We start from the raw sequence: 19,830 nt of genomic DNA on the forward strand, positions 1-19,830 counted from the left end.
GGGGTTTTTCTTTTGTCTGTTCTGCTGTGATGTCGACTCTATGGTCAGGGTCTGGTGTGGACTGTTCTGCTGTGGTGTCGAGACTTTTGTCGGGTGCTGAGGTGGGCTGTTCTGCTGGCTTCTCTGTGGGGATGGCCAGCTCTCTAGTGGGTTGTTCTCTGTCGCACGCCGTCCCCCTCAACCTCTCCTCCAGCAGTCTGATCCTCTCCTCCATCCCCCTCTCCCTCTCCTCCAGCAGTCTGATCCTCTCCTCTAGTGCTCTGTTCTGCTCCTGCTCCTGCTTCTGCTCTTTCTCCTGTTGAAGTTGTCTCACCACTGTCCAGAGTGCAGATATGTCTCTCTCCACCTCCAGCACTCCGGGTCTGGTTAAGGGTTTTTTGTTGTGCTGGACTGTTGTCTGGGTCTGTGCTGACTGGAGTGTAATCACCTGCTGTTCCAGCTCAACCTGCCTTACCTCCAGCTGGGTAAATTTATCCTTCATTTCAATGAGGAAGAAGTACTCTGTACTGGGAGGTTGACTGTCTGCTGAGGGTTGCTCGTCTGTGGGGTTATATGATGAAGAGGTCTGGTCTGACCCGCTTGGGGTGGGGGTATCTTTATCAAGGGAGAGCTTCCCCTGCTGGGCTAATTCTTTGATTAGCTCTCTCTCTATATCTCTCTCTCTCTATCTCTCTCTATCTCTCAGACACACACACACTCTCCTTCTCCCTCCTTCCTCTTTCCCTCTCTATCTCTCTCTATCTATCTCTCTCTATCTCTCTCTCTCACACACACACACACACTCTCCTTCTCCCTCCGCCCTCTGTCCCTCTCTATCTCTATCTATCTCTCTATCTCTCTCTATATATATCTATCTCTATCTCTCTCTCTCTCTATCTCTCAGACACACACACACTCTCCTTCTCCCTCCTTCCTCTTTCCCTCTCTATCTCTCTCTCTATCGCTCTATATCTATCTCTCTCTATCTCTCTCTATCTCTCAGACACACACACACTCTCCTTCTCCCTCCTTCCTCTTTCCCTCTCTATCTCTATCTCTCTCTCTCTCTATCTCTTTCTATCTCTCTCTCTCAGACACACACACACTCTCCTTCTCCCTTCTTCCTCTTTCCCTCTCTATCTCTCTCTCTATCGCTCTCTATCTCTCTCTCAGACACACACACACTCTCCTTCTCCCTCCTTCTCCTCCTCCCTCTCCTCTTCCTTCACCTTCTATTCCCACCAGACATGCCACCAGGGGTCTTTTCATAGTCCCCAAATCCAGAACAAATTCAAGAAAACGTGTAGTATTATATAGAGCCCTTATTGCATGGAACTTCCTTCCATCTCATATCCAGCTCAAATAAACAGCAAACCTGGTTTAAAAAAATAGATAAAGCAACACCTCGCGGCACAACGCTTCTCCCATATTTGACCTAGATAGTTTGTGCGTGTGCATTGATATGTAGGCTACGTGTGCCTTTTTTTAAATGTATGTAGTTCTGTCCTTGAGCTGTTCTTGTCTAATGATGTTCTGTATTATGTCATTCTGTATTATGTTTCATGTTTTATGTGGATCCCAGGAAGAGTAGCTGCTGCTTTTTCAACAGCTAATGGAGATCCTAATAAAATACCAAATAACCAAATATCATGTTGTCCCAATACCCAGTGCTCTGGTCCAAGACCCAAGTCTGACCACTAGGACAGGTACAAAATGCATTTGGGACAGGATTAGTTTTCTACCCATAAGGAAACAGCCATGGCACCCTAGATGTCACATCCCATCTGTCTTTCTCCCTCCCAATCCCTGTGATCCTCTAACCCCCAGAGTCACATTTCCTAGCATGGTCTCCTTCTCACATTTCAGCACCAGAGAGGCTCACTTCAGCGGAGAGGCGGATTACCATTTTCCTGCTCTGCTGGGAGTCTTTGTTTGCGCTCACTCATCCAGAGGAGGATCATAGAGTACAATTATCTCAGACCACTGACCTTTTAACTGCTTCGTGAAGTGTAAAGACCATTGATCTTACTCTAAGCCACGCCACTTTGGTAACTGTTGGAAACTCTGACAACATTTTACTGGGAAGTCAAATTCCCCATTCAAACCACTGGAGAAAACCATTGGCTCGCTAGCTTTAGCATAAGCAACGTTTTCAATGGTGGCAAATGACACTGAGAGCTAGCTAACTAGCTAACAAACATTTTTTTGTTTTTGCCATAGCTCTCATTGGCTTCCATGCGTATGAAACAAGAGCTTGTCCGAGGACGTCAGACACAAGCTTGGTTAGAGACGGTTGCTATCCAATGGAGCGCTGTGATAGTTTGCCCAAAATACAGAGGTATGATAGCAGCTCATTCAGTGAAAGAATTTCTGCATCCTATCGTCACCCAATTCCTTATTTTATGCTCTGGTCAAAGTAGTCCATTACATAGGGAAAAGAGAGAGAGGAAGTGCATTACATAGGGAAAGGGGGGAGAGGGGGGGAGAGAGAGGAAGTGCATTACATAGGGAAAAGGGTGCCATTTGGAATGCACACAATGCTGCTTCTGGATGAATCCAGAGGAGGATGAAGTTATTGCTAAATGCAGGTCCCAGGTCAGTTTTGTTTTCTATCCCACCAATGGTTAAGGATAGGATTTAGTAGGCTTAAGCTGATGCTAGAACTGTGAAATCTACCTAGAAACAGTCACTGTAGTTGTAGTTGAGAACCATAGGCAGAGACAGAGAAATCATAGGGTTGATGTTTCAGATGTGTGTTTGAGAGAGAGAGAAAGAGAGAGAGAGCGAGAGAGAGACAGGGGGAGAGAGAGAGGGGGGAGAGAGAGAGAGGGAGAAAGAGAGAGAGACGGGGGAGATAGAGAGGGGGAGAGAGAAAGGGGGAAAGAGAGAGAGAGAGGGGAGAGAGAGAGACAGGGGAGAGAGAGAGAGGGGGAGAAAGAGAGACAGGGGAGAGAGAGAGAGGGAGAGAGATACAGGGGGGGGGAAGTGAGAGACAGGGGGGAGAGAGAGGGGGAGAGAGGGGGGGGGAGGAAGGGAGAGAGAAAGAGAGAGCGAGGGAGGGAGAAAGAGAGAAACAGGGGGGAGAGAGAGGGGGAGGGAGAGGGAGAGGGAGACATGGGGAGAGAGAGGGGGAGAGAAAGAGAGAAAGTGAGAGAGAGAGAGAGAAAGAGAGAGACGGGGGGAGAGACAGAGAGAGAGATGGGAATGAGAGGGAGAGAGAAAGAGAGAGACAAGGGGGAGAGAGAGAGAGGGGGGAGAGAGAGAAACAGAGAGAAATAGAGAGAGAGAGAGAGAGAGAGAGGGGGAAAGTGAGAGACAGGGGGGAGAGAGAGGGGGAGAGAGGGGGGGAGAGAGGAAGGGAGAGAGAAAGAGAGAGCGAGGGAGAAAGAGAGAAACAGGGGGGAGAGAGAGGGGGAGAGAGAGGGAGAGAGAGAGAGAGAGGGAGACAGGGGGAGAGAGAGGGGGAGAGAAAGAGAGAAAGTGAGAGAGAGAGAGAGAGAGAGAGAGAGAGAGAGAGAGAGAGAGAGAGAGAGAGAGAGAGAGAGAGACAGGGGGGAGAGACAGAGAGAGAGATGGGAATGAGAGGGAGAAAGAGAGAGACAAGGGGGAGAGAGAGAGAGGGGGGAGAGAGAGAGACAAAGAGAGAGAGAGAGAAAGAAAGTGAGAGAGGGGGAGTGGGAGAGGGAGAGGGGGGAGAGAGAGGGAGGGGGAGGGAGAGGGCGAAAGAGAGAGACAGGGGGAGAGAGAGAGGGGGGAGAGAGAGAGATAGAGAGATTGTGAGAGAGAGAGAGTAGAGAGAGAAAGAAAGAGAGAAAGAGAGAGAGAGAGAGAGAGAGAGAGGGGGGGGGGGGGACAGGAACAGACACAGAGCGGAAGAGCCAGCAGAGAAAATAAAGAAAACCAATATTTCCTCATCTCAGAGTCAGACCCAACTGACAGAAAGGCAACACAGCCAGGTGCACTCCGCCCTCAACTTTCTTTTCCTGTATGACCTCATCTTTCGACGTTACAGTAGCTCTACTCTCTCACCTCCATCCCAGAGCTCCCCGACTGGAAATGTCAGAGGGGAAATGTTCCGACCATCCCAGTGTACTGAGAAAAGGAGGCTGGCTGAACTTTGCTCTGTTGGACAACAGCCAGTACAAGTCGTTTAGAAGCTGTTACTTTCCTCCAGAAGCAATATTTCACCTCTAGAAGTATAATACTATCATTCTAACAGTAGCTGTTGGTGTATTTATGTTTTACATAAACTGTTGGGTATTTTGGAATTTTCTGTATGTATTTCCTGGTGTGTGTGTGTGTGTGTGTCTGTGTCTGTGTGTCTGTGTGTGTGTCTCTGGACAACAGCCAGTACAAGCCGTTTAGAAGCCGTTACTTTACTCCAGAAGCAATATTTCACCTCTATAAGTATAATACTATCATTCTCAGTAGCTGTTGGTGTATTTATGTTTTACATAATTATTTTGGTATTTTTATGTTTTTGGTGTGCGTGTCCAACAGATTTCTGAACAGGCTCTATCAAAATGTCCCCGCTATCCTCAGTTTGTCTAACGAGAGAGTTCTGTGGGGGCAGTAGGGCATAGTAAGTCATGGGCGGGGTTTGAGGTGAAGTTATTACAAGACACAATCCTTTACACACACAAACACACTCACAGAGGTTAGGATTGTCCTTTGTGGCTGTAACCTGGGGAACATGAAATGTTTTAGGTTTAAATAGGATTTCCAGACCACTCAGGAAGTGACATCATAATTCCCTGAATGGAGAAAGGAGCATGTCTGCGCGTGTGTGTGTGTTCATGTGTGTGTGTGTGTGTGTTGTGCACTCAGGAGGACAGCGGCAGTGGTATGTCATGGATGTTGCAGCAGGGGATGAAATGCCTGATTGCCCTTTATAGCACATGGTTTGGTCAGAGTGATGATATGATGTATGGCTGATTGGTCAGAGTGATGATATGATGTATGGCTGATTGGTCAGAGTGATGATATGATGTATGGCTGATTGGTCAGAGTGATGATATGATGTATGGCTGATTGGTCAGAGTGATGCTATGATGTATGGCTGATTGGTCAGAGTGGTGGTATGATGTATGGCTGATTGGTCAGAGTGATGATATGACGATGGCTGATTGGTCAGAGTGATGATATGATGTATGGCTGATTGGTCAGAGTGGTAGTATGAAGTACTCCACTTCCGTCTTCACATACTGAATCCCATAACGTTAACACATATTTTACCTCTCTCATCATCATCTCTCTCTCTCTCTCTCTCTCTCTCTTTCTCTCTCTCTCTCTCTCTCTCTCTCTTTCTCTCTCTTTCTCTCTCATCATCTCTCTCTCAAAATCTCTCTCTCTCTCTCATAATCTCTCTCTCATTATCTTTCTCTCGGTCTCTCACTCTCTCTCTCTCTCTCTCTCATACACACATCTCAAACATCAACCATATCTCTCTGTAATGAGACAATGTTGGTTAAAATAATGATGGTTAAAGAGGGCTCCTCCCTTGTTTCTAAATGACTCCTCTCCTCTTTCCTGCTCTTCCTTTTCCAACACCTCATCAGTCTAAATGATCCATATCGACGGGCCTGCAGTGGAGAAGGTGAAAAGCTTCAAGTTCCTTGGCATACACATCACTCTGAAATGGTCCACCCAAAACAGACAGTTTGGTGAAGAAGCCACAACAGCTCCTCTTCAACCTCAGCAGGCTGAAGAACTTCGGCTTGGCCCCTAAGACCCTCCCAAACTTTTACAGATGCACCATTGAGAGCATCCTGTCGGGCTGTATCAACGCCTGGTATGGCAACTGTACCGTCCACAACCGCAGGGGGGTGGTACGTTCAGCCCAACGCATCACAGGGAGCAAACTGCCTGCCCTTCAGGACATCTACAGCACCTTTATTTAACTGGGCAAGTCAGTTAAGAACAAATCGACAGCACCAGGTGTCACAGGAAGGCCAAGAAGATCATCAAGGACCTCAGCCACCTGAGCCACGGCCTGTTCACCAAATATCATCCAGAAGGCGAGGTCAGTGCAGGTGCATGAAAGCTGGGACAGAGAGACTGAGAAACAGCTTCTATCTCAAGGCCCTCAGACTGTTAAGTAGCCATCACTAGCCGGCCTCCACTCAGTACCCTGCCCTGAACTTAGTCACTGTTACTAGCCGGCTACCACCCGGTTACTCATCCATGTACCTCCCTGCACCTCCTCTTTCCTGCTCTTCCTATTCCTCCACCTCATCAGTCTGTCAACCCCTGGGTTTATGAGACAGATGTTCCACTATCTGTGTGTGTGAGTGTGTGCATGTGCATGCGTGCGTGGGTGTGTATCAGCCGAGTATTGTGTGAAGGTATGGTAAAAGCGTTGCACATAGTTTTTAAATATCTGCAGATGCTGGTGAATAAAGTAATAGTTTGTATGGAGTACCAACTCCTGCATGTTTTGACCCTGAGTAGATCTGCATAGGTCTGATTAAAGAAGTTGAGTGCTAGTTTGTGTTGTTGTTGGGGAGTGTGTGTGTGTGTGTGTGTGTGTGTGTGTGTGTGTGTGTGTGTGTGTGTGTGTGTGTGTGTGTGTGTGTGTGTGTGTGTGTGTGTGTGTGTGTGTGTGTGTTTGTGGGTTTGGGTGTGGGGTTCAGGGGTCTGGGAGGTGTGATGGTTGAGGGGTGCTGGGCCGTGGCGAGCTGAAACATTGATTGACGGGGTCTTGTTATAATTTAGGAACATGTTCTGCTGCCGTTATTGTTCTGTACCATTCTCAGTTAGCTGTGAAAAGGCGCCCAACTGAAGAGCATGTTTTCCCTGAGCTTGTGTTATTGCTCATTCGGTTAGCCCTGGAAAACTAAACACCTCGTGACACAGCACTCCATCGCCTGGGGCCAAGGCCAGAACATGATGCCACCACTACCCAGACTGCCCTGGGGGCCTGGCGGCCGCCCCACCCGGGGGACATAGCAACGTGTCAAAGGTAGCTGTTGTGTTTCAACCAGCCAGGTCGCTCGTGTTTGAGGGTGTGCGTGAATGTGTGCGCGTGAATGCGTGTGTGTGTGTGTGTGTGTGTGTGTGTGTGTGTGTGTGTGTGTGTGTGTGTGTGTGTGTGTGTGTGTGTGTGTGTGTGTGTGTGTGTGTGTGTGTGTGTGTGTGTGTGTGTGTGAGGCAGCTTGTGACAAGGTGAGTTGAAGAGTGACTGGGCATGTTTTTCGAACCACATATTGTAAACCAGCACCAGACCATCTTACACCATGGCAGGGTGTGAATGAGGGGTTCTGTTGCTGAACAGTGCAGTCTTTGAGTCCTTGATTGGGAGACCGCCGACCTACCCACCCCTCCAGAGCTCCAGAGTAGGGGGTCAGGGGTGAAGGCATCACACAGGGGAGGATGCCTCCCCCTGTGCCTCATATGTTACTCCATCACCTTACTTGCCTGGTGATGCTCATTGTAAATTCCTAATGATTTTTTTATCAAGGTTCTGTAAACAATATTATAAAAAGGTTGTGAAAAAAAGATTCTCATGAAATGAGTTGTTATTCATTAAATCTATCAAAAGTTATTTGCACATTCTTTGTTGCAGATGCCAAATTTGTTTCAGGTATTAGAATTTGGATGTGTGTGTGTAAATAGTTCCTCGTGATTGGTTCTCAATTAATTTTAGGTCACGATCTTCCGAACACATCTGGACTCAAATCCACGTCCATTCTTTCTGCTTCACGATGTCCAACATCGTTCTCCCTAGTGCCTGCTGGATAATATATACCATGACTGCATATCAGATACACACAGACAGATACTTCAGATACTTTACTAGGCCCTTCTAACCCTATATGCTTCAGAATCAGGAGATTCAAAATAAAAGGTTGCTATCCCATTGACAAGGGCAACACTTCTGTGTGTGTGAGAGAGAGAGAGAGAGAGAGAGAGAGAGAGAGAGAGAGAGAGAGAGAGAGAGAGAGAGAGAGAGAGAGAGAGAGAGAGAGAGAGAGAGAGAGGGAGAGAGAGAGAGAGGGGGGAACAGCAGCCCGAGGTATAGGGCCTGTAGAGAGCTAAATCAGTGTGTGTTATAAGCCCTTACTGAAACCATATGATTGTACTCTCTCTAGCCAATAAAGCCCAGACGTATTCGTGACTGACGACAGTCAGAGGACCAGACACCATTACCCTCAGCACGAGAGGCCTGGCCACCATCCAACTATGCGCCAAGCAGGCTGGGCTGGTCTGGTCTGGTCTGGTCTGTCAGTGTTTCTCTCTCTCTCTCTCTCTCTCGTTCTCTCTCTCTCTCTCGTTCTCTCGTTCTCTCTCTCTCTCTCTCTCTCGTTCTCTCTCTCTCTCTCTCTCTCTCTCTCTCTCTCTCTCTCTCTCTCTCTCTCTGTCTCTCTCTCTCTGTCTCTCTCTCTTTCCATCTCTCTCTCCTCCCTCAGTCCAGTGACAGGGCTGGTACACAGGTAGTCTGGGTCAGATGTGGATCTGAACAGCAGCATGCTCAACCAGGATGGTTAACAGGAAAAAGGCCCAGCGCTTTATGAAGTCTGTGGATAGGGCTTTCTGCACCTATTCTGCTAAACATGCATAAAAAACAGACGCACACATCCATGTGTGTACACACAAAGTCAGAGAGAAACGCATGCACACATGCCACACACACACACACACACACACACACACACACACACACTTCTTCCAATGTGCAGAGCAATACAAATGTAGCAAGTTTTCAGAACAATGCTCACCTTATTCCTATGTTGAATGACAGGAGCAGGAAATGAATAACACAGAGTCTTGCAAATGTGAACACATATAGGAACATTGAACACACACGTATAGTTAGGCATACACATACTCTTCAAAACACTGAAGACACACACACACACTCTCTCCCTCAACGCGATCAAGATAAAGGACTACAGAAAAAGGAGGGCCGAGCACGCCCCCCATTCTCATCGACGGGCCTGTAGTAGAGCAGGTTGAGAGCTTCAAGTTCCTTGGTGTCCACATCACCAACAAACGATCATGGTCCAAACACACCAATACAGTCGTGAAGAGGGCACAACAAAACCTATTCCCCCTCAGGAGACTGAAAAGATTTGGCATGGGTCCTCAGATCCTCAAAAAGTTCTACAGCTGCACCATCAAGAGCATCCTGACTGGTTGCATCACCACCTGGTATGGCAACTACTCGGCCTCCGACCGCAAGGCACACTTAACAGTTTCTACCCCCAAGCCATAAGACTACACAGCTAATCAAGTGGCTACCCTGACTATTTGCATTGACCCCGCCCCCCACCCCCTATTTTTACACTGCTGCTGTTTATTATCTATGCATAGTCACTTTACCTCTACTTACATGTACATATAACCTCAATTACCTCGACTAACCTGTACCCCACACATTGACTCTGTACCGGTACCCCCTGTATATAGCCTCGCTACTGTTATTTAATTTTTTCTCTTTAATTATTAGTTATTTTTATATTTTCTTCTTTTAATTTTTTTTTTTTTTTTACTTCAGTTTATTTTAGTAAATACTTTCTTTACACTTATTTTTCTTAAAACTGCATTGTTTGTTACGGGCTTGTAAGTAAGCATTTCACTGTAAGGTCTAGACCTGTTGTATTCGGCGTATGTGACAAATTAAAATGTGATTTGATTTGATTTTACTTACTCACATACAGTACTCAACCTCAATCATCAAATCAAACCGAACTTTATTTATATAGCACATTTGTTACAACAAATGTATTTCAAGGAACTTAACATGTCAATAACAAAAGGTGAGGAAGATGTTTCTAAACGTTTCTATGCAAAAACAAAGTCAAGACAGACATTATGTGTGTGTACAAACATAGAATACACAAAACCCACACCAACATGCACACATGAACAAATAAGTCTGTTATCAGCAACACAACAACACACTCTATCTGTCACGCCCTGGCCATAGAGAGGCTTTTATTCTCTATTTTAGTTAGGCCAGGGTGTGACTAGGGTGGGCATTCTAGTTTCTTTATTTATATGTTTGTGTGGTTCCCAATCAGAGGCAGCTGTCTATCGTTGTCTCTGATTGGGGATCATATATAAGTTGTCATTTTCCGTTGGGTTTTGTGGGTAGTTAGTTTCTGTTTAGTGTCTGCACCTGACAGAACTGTTTTGGTTTTTTCACTTTGTTATTTTGTTCGAGTGTTTTTGAGAAATAAAATATCATGAACACTTACCACGCTGCGCTTTGGTCCATGCCTTCTGACGAGAGATGTTACACTATCTCTCTCTCACACATACACCCACACACTCACACAAACACACACACACATACACACTGCAAACTATTTTCCTCCTCTGGTTCTGAACAGTCTATTTCCCTCTCTTGTTAATGGGCTGGTGAAATCAGAAGTTATTGTTGTTGCAACATTTGTGTTATTCAGTTGTTTCTGGGCTCTCATTAGGCTAGCACCACCAGGAAGCCTCTAATAGACCACTGGCTTTCCAGTACCTCTAACAGACCACTGGCTTTCCAGTACCTCTAACAGACCACTGGTGTTCCAGTACCTCTAACAGACCACTGGCGTTCCAGTATCTCTAACAGACCACTGGCGTTCCAGTACCTCTAACAGACCACTGGTGTTCCAGTACCTCTAACAGACCACTGGCTTTCCAGTACCTCTAACAGACCACTGGCTTTCCAGTACCTCTAACAGACCACTGGCTTTCCAGTATCTCTAACAGACCACTGGCTTTCCAGTACCTCTAACAGACCACTGGCTTTCCAGTACCTCTAACAGACCACTGGCTTTCCAGTACCTCTAACAGACCACTGGCGTTCCAGTACCTCTAACAGACCACTGGCGTTCCAGTACCTCTAACAGACCACTGGCGTTCCAGTACCTCTAACAGACCACTGGCGTTCCAGTACCTCTAACAGACCACTGGCGTTCCAGTACCTCTAACAGACCACTGGCGTTCCAGTACCTCTAACAGACCACTGGCGTTCCAGTACCTCTAACAGACCACTGGCGTTCCAGTACCTCTAACAGACCACTGGCGTTCCAGTACCTCTAACAGACCACTGGCGTTCCAGTACCTCTAACAGACCACTGGCGTTCCAGTACCTCTAACAGACCACTGGCGTTCCAGTACCTCTAACAGACCACTGGTGTTCCAGTACCTCTAACAGACCACTGGCTTTCCAGTACCTCTAACAGACCACTGGCTTTCCAGTACCTCTAACAGACCACTGGCTTTCCAGTACCTCTAACAGACCACTGGCGTTCCAGTACCTCTAACAGACCACTGGCGTTCCAGTACCTCTAACAGACCACTGGCGTTCCAGTACCTCTAACAGACCACTGGCATTCCAGTACCTCTAACAGACCACTGGCGTTCCAGTACCTCTAACAGACCACTGGTGTTCCAGTACCTCTAACAGACCACTGGCTTTCCAGTACCTCTAACAGACCACTGGCTTTCCAGTACCTCTAACAGACCACTGGCGTTCCAGTATCTCTAACAGACCACTGGCTTTCCAGTACCTCTAACAGACCACTGGCGTTCCAGTACCTCTAACAGACCACTGGCGTTCCAGTACCTCTAACAGACCACTGGCTTTCCAGTACCTCTAACAGACCACTGGCGTTCCAGTACCTCTAACAGACCACTGGCGTTCCAGTACCTCTAACAGACCACTGGCTTTCCAGTACCTCTAACAGACCACTGGCGTTCCAGTACCTCTAACAGACCACTGGCTTTCCAGTACCTCTAACAGACCACTGGCGTTCCAGTACCTCTAACAGACCACTGGCGTTCCAGTACGTCTAACAGACCACTGGCTTTCCAGTACCTCTAACAGACCACTGGTGTTCCAGTACCTCTAACAGACCACTGGCGTTCCAGTACGTCTAACAGACCACTGGCTTTCCAGTACCTCTAACAGACCACTGGCGTTCCAGTACCTCTAACAGACCACTGGCGTTCCAGTACCTCTAACAGACCACTGGCGTTCCAGTACCTCTAACAGACCACTGGCGTTCCAGTATCTCTAACAGACCACTGGCGTTCCAGTATCTCTAACAGACCACTGGCGTTCCAGTATCTCTAACAGACCACTGGCGTTCCTGTACCTCTAACAGACCACTGGCTTTCCAGTACCTCTAACAGACCACTGGCGTTCCAGTACCTCTAACAGACCACTGGCTTTCCAGTACCTCTAACAGACCACTGGCGTTCCAGTACCTCTAACAGACCACTGGCGTTCCAGTACCTCTAACAGACCACTGGCGTTCCAGTACCTCTAACAGACCACTGGCGTTCCAGTACCTCTAACAGACCACTGGCGTTCCAGTACCTCTAACAGACCACTGGCGTTCCAGTACCTCTAACAGACCACTGGCGTTCCAGTACCTCTAACAGACCACTGGCGTTCCAGTACCTCTAACAGACCACTGGCGTTCCAGTACCTCTAACAGACCACTGGTGTTCCAGTACCTCTAACAGACCACTGGCGTTCCAGTACCTCTAACAGACCACTGGCGTTCCAGTACCTCTAACAGACCACTGGCTTTCCAGTACCTCTAACAGACCACTGGCTTTCCAGTACCTCTAACAGACCACTGGCGTTCCAGTATCTCTAACAGACCACTGGTGTTCCAGTACCTCTAACAGACCACTGGCGTTCCAGTACCTCTAACAGACCACTGGCGTTCCAGTATCTCTAACAGACCACTGGCTTTCCAGTACCTCTAACAGACCACTGGCTTTCCAGTACCTCTAACAGACCACTGGCGTTCCAGTACCTCTAACAGACCACTGGCTTTCCAGTACCTCTAACAGACCACTGGCTTTCCAGTACCTCTAACAGACCACTGGCGTTCCAGTACCACTTCAGTTTTCACTTCCTCACAGTAACTTGACATTTGGAGCAACTTCAAAATTTGACGTGGACAAAAGTCTGCAATTTAAGTTAAATTGGCCAAAACGTCAGATCATGTTGGTTCCAACAGGTGTGTGTGTATGTATGTGCAGTGGTGGGGAAAGTACCCAGCTGTCATACTTGAGTAAAAGTAAAGATACCTTAACAGAAAACGGCTCAAGTAAAAGTGAAAGTCACCCAGTAAAATCCTTCTTGAGTAAAAGTCTAAAAGTATTTGGTTTTAAATATACTTAAGTATTAAAAGTAAATGTAATTGCTAAAATATACTAAAGTATCAAAAGTAAAAGTACAATTATAAATCATTTAAAATTCCTTATATTAAGCAAACCAGACTGCACCATTTTCTTGTTTTGTTTAATTTACGGAAAGCCAGGGGCATGCTCCAACACTAAGACAAATTTACAAACTAAGCAAGTGAGTCCTCCAGATCAAAGGCAGTAGGGATGACAGGGATGTTCTCTTGTGTGTGAATTAGACCATTTTCCTGTCCTGCTAAGCATTCAAAATGTAATGAGTACTTCTGGGTTTCAGGGAAAACGTATAGAGTGAAAAGCACATCATTTTATTTAGGAATGTAGTGAAGTAAAATTAAAAGTTGTCAAAAATATAAATAGTAAAGTAAAGTACAAATACCCCCCAAAACGACTTAAGTAGTACTTGAAAGTATGTTTATTGAAGTGCTTTACACATCCATATAACCAGCTTTGCAGCTTTAACAACTCCATAATAGGGACCCCCTTTCATATGTGAAGGGAGTTACTGTGATACAGGGCAACATGATTGCTTATGGACTCTAACTAACCCACAATGGCCTGGAGTAAAGCCCATACACACACATCCACACACACGCACAAACACACATACACACACAAAATAGAGATTGAGGCCTCTATGTCTCCAGTCACACATGTCTCCCACATTCAGGATTGTTCCAATCCCCAGCTCACCCGTTATATCCCTGTCTCCCTCCATTCTCCAGCCGGACAGCTTGAGGTGTTTTATGTGGAAAGTCATACTTACAGATCTAGTTTGTGTCCCAAATGGCACTCTATTCCCAACATAGTGCACTACTTTTATGGGCTCTGGTCAAAAGTAGTGCACTATATAGAGTCTGGTCAAAAGTAGTGCACTATATAGGGAATAGGGTGCCATTTGGGATGCAAAATACTCACAGATACTAGCAGTCTACTCTTCAATATGACGATTCCCCGATCTACAACGCCTTCCCTATCTTGCTTGAGCTAAGTAGGTTTCTGTGGTGTTGAGGCTCGCAAACAATCATGTTGAGTCGATGTTAGGCCGATGGCACCTTAACACCCCCACCCCACCCCACGCCATCCCCCCACACACAGACACTAGCTCCACCCCTAATCACAAACACACACACACAGACGATGTGTCGGTCCATGTTTGGCAGTTGTGAGCTGTGATATCCCGTCCTGTTCAGCTGAGCACCAGCCTCCAGGCAGCCTTATGCTCTCTCTCTCTCTCTCTCTCTCTCTCTCTCTCTCTCTCTCTCTCTCTCTCTCTCTCTCTCTCTCTCTCTCTCTCTCTCTCTCTCTCTCTCTCTCTCTCTCTCTCTCTCTCTCTCTCTCTCTCTCTCTCTCTCTCTCTCTCTCTCTCTCTCTCTCTCTCTCTCTCTCTCTCTCTCTCTCTCTCTCTCTCTCTCTCTCTCTCTCTCTCTCTCTGGGAAGCCTGGTTTGATTTGAGGACTCTCTCTCTAGCATTCCTGCATTTCAGTAGGAATTACAATATTCGTTATTGCCTGGATGACTGATATAAATGTATGCTTACATATGTGCGTTTTGGAGGCAAAACCCTGGAATAATGAAGTCTTGGGTGAGGTACCGTACATTCGCCCCAAGGCCAACTGGTGTAAAATTAAACATGACACTTTTCTCTCACTTACTCTCTCTCTCTTTCTCTATCTATCTATCTCTCTCTCTCTCTCTTGCTCTTTCTCTCTCTTTCTTTCCTAAATGTTTTCATGCAATCTGTGCCAAGTTGGAAAGTTCTGCCTGTGTTACAAACTCAACCTAGATCAGCGTAGAGGTCAGAGGAGAGGGAGAGGGAGAGGGAGAGGGAGAGAGAGAGAGAGAGAGAGAGAGAGAGAGAGAGAGAGAGAGAGAGAGAGGAGAGGAGAGAGAGGGAGAGGAGAGAGAGAGAGAGGAGAGAGAGAGAGAGAGGAAGAGAGGATAAAATATATAGAGAAATAAAGGGATAAGAGTGGTAAAGAATTAATGGGATTAAACCTGTATGATCATCAAAAGGAAAGCTCTCTTCTTTTCATACAGTCCTATTGAGAGAGGAAGAACAAAAGATCGTGAGGAAATTGGAACCAGAGGGATGGCAGCTTAGCAGCGAGCATCCAAAAAGCTGGGAAGAAAGAGAAAGAGGAAAAATAGAAACAACGTATCAGACGGGTTGGCCTCTGCAGCTCTAGCCAAACCATGGCTGTACTGGAGCTCACTCCTTATCTTACCTCTGACGCATACTAGATACAGTCAGACACTGCATGATAGCTTGTGATACTTTTTCATATAAGATGCACAGTTTCAATAATCTTTATTCTAACATATGGAGACAAAAATGCAGCTTCTCAAATGGCACCATATGATATAATTACATATTAGAATATAAAAAATGTGTAATTTAATAGGATCTCTGTGCACTCTATTCCCTATACGAAAAAGGATGCCATTTTGGAAGCACACAAAATACCCTTCAAACACTGAACGCTATTGAGTTGTTCCTAATCATGTGACCTGACCAGAACAAACTCAGGGCCCTACATTAGGTCCACCAGGCTTTGAGGCCTGTGGGTTTGGAGTGGGTCTGTATCAGACTGTGGCCAACACTAAGACACATGAATACGGATGAAATCAAACATGCATTCATCGTTATCTGCTTTTTTCCATCCAAAATAAATTTGCACAAAGGTCAACATATTTTGTGTTTTTTGATGGACAATCATCTCCGTCAACAAATGTCTCCCATTTTGAAACCATTGGCTCAATTGATCATTTTTAGACACAAAATCTCTCTCAGCCGACTGGACGTACCCTTAGTCACCACAGTAAGATGATGATTCATCTCCCAAAATGCCTTGCAGGTGGAACTGTGTAGATTTCTGTTGTTTTAGAACATAGCTACAGGCGTACGAATAAGCAACACTTGTTCATAACATATTAATAAGTAAATATGACAAAGAAAACTGGAAAACAGTCTCAGCAATGATTTATTTCTCACAGAAATAAAGGTGTGAATTCTGTACCATGTGGTTTAGATGAGCAACTCTCTCACTGTTTATTAGCAAAGCTCTGCAGGAAGTTGGTGTACAAAGAAAGCCATGTAGAGGGGGCGATTCTTCTTTTAAATCATGTTACCAATGTACAGGGACAGACAGGGACCAGAAATCGGCCTGGGCATTTCTAACACACTGGCCCATTTGTTTCCTTGAGGCCCAGTTATTAGCCAAATAATGATAATTGTGTGGAAAATCCCCAATTTAGACTGGCCTAAAGATGGCCAAGGCCATCTGTCATTTGCCTGAACTGCTATTTGGACAGTCGGTCTCTGCCTATGTACTCCAACAGTCAACTCAGACGATGACATCAGACATGCCTCTTCCCTCCACTTCCCTGCCAATTGTCTGAAATTCCGGGTCTGGGATTCCTTACGGAAACAAGCTGTTCCCTGTCTTAGTGCATCCTCTCCTTCCCTGAAACACACAGAGCGTCTTCCGGAATACTGTCCATACACTTGTCATCTCCCACCTCTCTCCACTGTCCAGACACGAGACACGCTCCGGAAAAGTCAGGAAAACCAGGGATGTGTCAAGCCTACCTCATTTGAGAGAATGAGAGAACACTTTCCGTCATGCAAGCATCTGCAGCATTCCCAGAGCTTGTCTGATATTCCCAGTGTTCCGATATTCCCAAAGGTGGGAATGTCCATCTCTCATTATCTCTTTCATTTGACTCACCTCACTCTCTTTGGCAAGGCTTGACAGAATGAGAAACAGAGACAGAGACGAGGAGAGAAATCAAGTCATATAGAAGAGACACAAAAATAAGGTGGGACAGATCGGGTGGGATAGACAGGATGGGATAGACAGGATAGGATAGACAGGGTAGGATAGACAGGATGGGATAGACAGGGTGGGATAGACAGGATGGGATAGACAGGATAGGATAGACAGGGTAGGATAGACAGGGTGGGATAGACAGGGTGGGATAGACAGGATGGGATAGACAGGATAGGATAGACAGGGTAGGATAGACAGGGTGGGATAGACAGGGTGGGATAGACAGGATGGGATAGACAGGATAGGATAGACAGGGTGGGATAGACAGGGTGGGATAGACAGGGTGGGATAGACAGAACAAGATAGACAGGACGGGATAAACAGGGCGGGATAGACAGGATGTGATAGACAGGGCGGGATAGACAGGACGGGATAGACAGGATGGGATAGACAGGGCGGGATAGACAGGGCGGGATAGACAGGGTGGGATAGACAGGATGGGATAGACCGGCGGAACAGACAGGATGGGATAGACAGGGTGGGATAGACAGGATGAATAGACAGGATAGGATAGACAGGGCGGGATAGACAGGGCAGGATAGACAGGGTGGAATAGACAGGATGAATAGACTGGGTGGGATAGACAAGGCGGGATAGACAGGGCGTGATAGACAGGATGGGATAAATAGAGTGGGATAGACAGGGTGGGATAGACAGGGTTCGATAGACAGGATGAGATAGACAGGGCGGGATAGAGAGGATGAGATAGACAGGATGGGATAGACAGGGCGGGATAGACAGGACGGGATAGACAGGGCGGGATAGACAGGATGAATAGACATGCCGGAATAGACAGGACGGGATAGGCAGGACAGGATAGACAGGGTGGGATAGACAGGGCGGGATAGACAGGACGTGATAGACAGGGTGGGATAGACAGGGTGGGATAGATAGGATGAATAGACATGCCGGGATAGACAGGGCGGGATAGACAGGGCGGGATAGACAGGGCGGGATAGACAGGGCGGGATAGACAGGATGGAATAGATAGGGCGGGACAGACAGGGTGGGATAGACAGGGTGGGATAGACAGGATGGGATAGATAGGGTGGGATAGACAGGATGGGATAGACAGGATGGGATAGACAGGATGGAATAGATAGGGTGGGATAGACAGGATGGGATAGACAGGGTGGGATAGACAGGATGGGATAGACAGGGTGGGATAGACAGGGTGGGATAGACAGGATGGGATAGACAGGGTGGGATAGACAAGGCGTGATAGATATGGAATGGAGAGGTAGAGAGGTGGTGGAGGAAGGATGGGGTATTCAATAATATAGGCCAGCACAGGGACATCCATGTGCTAGCTAGGCCTTTTCTGTCACAGCATGTTGTTCTCCATGTGTTTCCTATAAAGACCCTATGGAAGTGTTTAGCCAGTTTAAAGCAGATCGGGGTGCATCGTCTCAGGTCTGCAACATTTTCTACTTGTTTGTCCGGGGCTGTCCTAGTAAAGTTTATTGAAAAATAAAATGAGCTACGTGAAGAATTAAGTGTGTAACACGTGAACAAATTGTGTGTGTGGGATATGAATGATGGGGAGGCTCTCTCGCTCCTGCATGTGTTTCTCTGGGCTGTTTAACAAGCATAAGACATACAGACAGAGAGACAGAGAGAGAGGGGGGGGATACTCTTATTTCAGATACACAGTTCTTACCCTGAGCTTCACAGACCCTAACGACCAAAGATAAAGTAATGTAACACATCCGATTGTTGCTCGGGTCACAGAGTGAGGACAGGAGTGTGTGTGTCCTGCGTGCATGTCTGTGCACACGCTCCTGTGTCCTATGTGTGTGTGCTTGCGTGTGTGTGTGTGTGTGTGTGTGCGCACGCTCTTAAATTCCTGGGAGCATGTGGAAGAGTGATACAGGATTTCTCACAGCAACAGTCCACAGTATCCCAGCTGTATATCCCCCTGGTACACAGCTCTAATTCTGCCAAATGATTTACATGGAACGTCTGCACAAAACCATTTCCTCCCTGCTCGCCATCCAATATACACATTATAGACCTACAAAATGTATATATATGTGGGTGTAAACTGGAGCAAGAGCTCTTCAGAGGACGAGGGGCTTACTTCACACTGACAGTCCTCACAGTGTGTCCACTTTCCACTGTTTATCCTCTCTAACGTCTCCGATTCCAGGCGGGAGACTGGATATAGGATTTATTTAGTTAGTAATGAAGGACTGCCCCTTCCCTGGAGGTTGGAAAGCACGCATTGATTGTATCAAACCTATTTTGAACTATCTACAGTATTTTTGAATATCGTAGAATAAATATCGGTCTTTCTGTCTGTGGGGAGGTTGTTTTACTATTATCATACATTTAATTTGATACTCCTTATGTGCAGAGTAACCTACTCACCTACATATTCAAACCTCATCCCTATCTTTCAATAACAAAAATACCTGAATCAAAGCTATAGGTAAAAGCTGCCTTTAGGCAAAGATCTAGGATCATCTAACCTACCCCAAATCATCAGCTTTACCATTAAAGGGGTTAACAGAAATTGATCTTAGATCAGTGTCTAAGGGGAAACTTCATTGTACTCTTAAAATGAGTGACCTGCAGAGGGAAATGTTTTTGGAGTGAGAGTGTTGGGAATGCAATGGCCACAGCGACCTCTGCTGATTACTGTCAGTATGACCACCACAGAACAATACGATTGTGTGTGTGTGTGTGTGTGTGTGTGTGTGTGTGTGTGTGTGTGTGTATGGCCAGCCCTGTGTGCTCTGCTGTGATTGACGAGGTGAGCGGTTTACCTCAACAAGCGATTGTGTTGGTGACTCCTGGATGATGTCAGTTACGGGCAGAATGGACCTCTGGTCTTTTTGACAACTTGCCCTGCTAG

Source organism: Salvelinus namaycush, chromosome 27, assembly GCF_016432855.1.
Source record: "Salvelinus namaycush isolate Seneca chromosome 27, SaNama_1.0, whole genome shotgun sequence".
Lineage (NCBI taxonomy): Eukaryota > Metazoa > Chordata > Actinopteri > Salmoniformes > Salmonidae > Salvelinus > Salvelinus namaycush.